This window comes from Athene cunicularia (genome assembly GCF_003259725.1).
Source record: "Athene cunicularia isolate RWA chromosome 21 unlocalized genomic scaffold, athCun1 chr21_part1, whole genome shotgun sequence".
In the NCBI taxonomy this organism is placed as follows: domain Eukaryota; kingdom Metazoa; phylum Chordata; class Aves; order Strigiformes; family Strigidae; genus Athene; species Athene cunicularia.
The window spans coordinates 3,144,123-3,145,783 of NW_020799127.1; positions in this window are offsets into that span (position 1 = coordinate 3,144,123).

A 1,661-nucleotide genomic window follows, 5' to 3' on the forward strand; every position below is an offset into this window, starting at 1 on the left:
GACTACATCCAAAAGAACGGGGCCCGGAGCCCCGCCCGGCGGCGGCGGGAGGAGCCCCGGAGCGCCCCCGGGGGCTGGGAGGGGCAACACGGGCCCAAAGTCCCTCCTTCGGGGCTCGTTCAGCCGCCGCCGCTTGTCTGAGGGGAGCACGTACCCCCACCACCCCCGGCCTCAAAGGTCGTCACTGAAAATCTGCCTCTTGGAGCACAGCCGCGGTGATCTCCCACGGGGGCAGAGCGGTTCACCGCCCCTCAGCCTCCCAAGGCAGGACCTGCTGACTAGTAACACTTCCTACAACCTTCTCATGAAGTCACTGATTCAACACTGACATTTTTAGTGTGACTTAAGAAGGAATCTCTTAAACTTTCTATCAGATAGTTCAGCATCATTGGTCTCCTTATTAATTTTCATAGGAAGAACACAGATAAAAGGTCACTCTCGTCAAACATGCCATTCGCTAAACAGTGGCATATCATCATCTGAATAGATTGTACTTACACGTGAAGATTTTGTATCACGACACATAGAACACAGCAGGAGAAATATTTTTCCAATTCATTTTTATTGTAGTTTCCATTGTTTACAGCATTGATACAGGAATAATTCATGCAAATTTATCACCTTAAATACAGCAGAGAGAAAACTCACTGGTAAGAGTATTTTGAAGAGCTCCATCAACATAACACAATGAGAAAAATAAGTAGCAGCAATAAGATAAAGTGCATTTAGCTGACCTTCTTTAATAAGAGTTTGGAGATTGTTTTTGGAATTACCTGTTCTAAGGATTAGTTTACTATTCTTTAGGAAAATCAGAACGGTTCACTCCTCCACTACTCTGAATTAAAGAAGTGCAGCTGTATTTTGTTTAAAAGGAATCCAGATCATAGGCCTTTCTTTTAAAAACTTGATTCTTGATCACTTGGGCTTCTAGGGACAAGGGTTAGAGACATACTCAAAAACTCTTCCCTCCCGTGTTAGCAGTTTTGCTTCTTAAAAAATTCATACGGTTCTTTCCCCCATTCTATAGATTAGGTTTCAGCACTACAACGAGAATGCCTACATCACCAAAATCTGAACAGCTGCAGAAACACACATTGACAAGACACCAGATTCTAAGAACACATCAATCTCTTTTCCCTTCACAGATCAGACACTGGCTTAAAGATGAGCTCATTTATCAGATTTCCCCTAAAGGCCTGCTGAGGAGATGCTAACACCGCACGTCTTCAAAGGCAAGGTCAGCATTTCAGGTAACCTAGAGCCGCTGAGCAGTGGTACAGCGTCATCTCCCTCCACCTGGAACTCACAATTTCCTGGTGTATTAGGGACGTGCTTAACGTTTTAACTCAATAACACAGCACATAGCCTATTATAAACATATGTGACAGCTGAGAGCCTGGAGATGCAAATTTATTCACATAATACCTGCAGCAGAGTAACAGTGGATGATTGCACTTACCACAAGCCTAGAGAACACACTTCCAGAGGCAAGGACTCAAATTCCTTTCTTATTCATTCTCAGATCTGATCTAAGCCATATTTATGGCCTGGTGGCTGCCTGAGGAAACCAACCAAGCCCTCTGATGAAAGACACTTCAGTTTGGTTTGGATTCAAAGCTAATGGAAGCAAAATGTTTGTTTGCTTCCTGCATTCCAGGGAC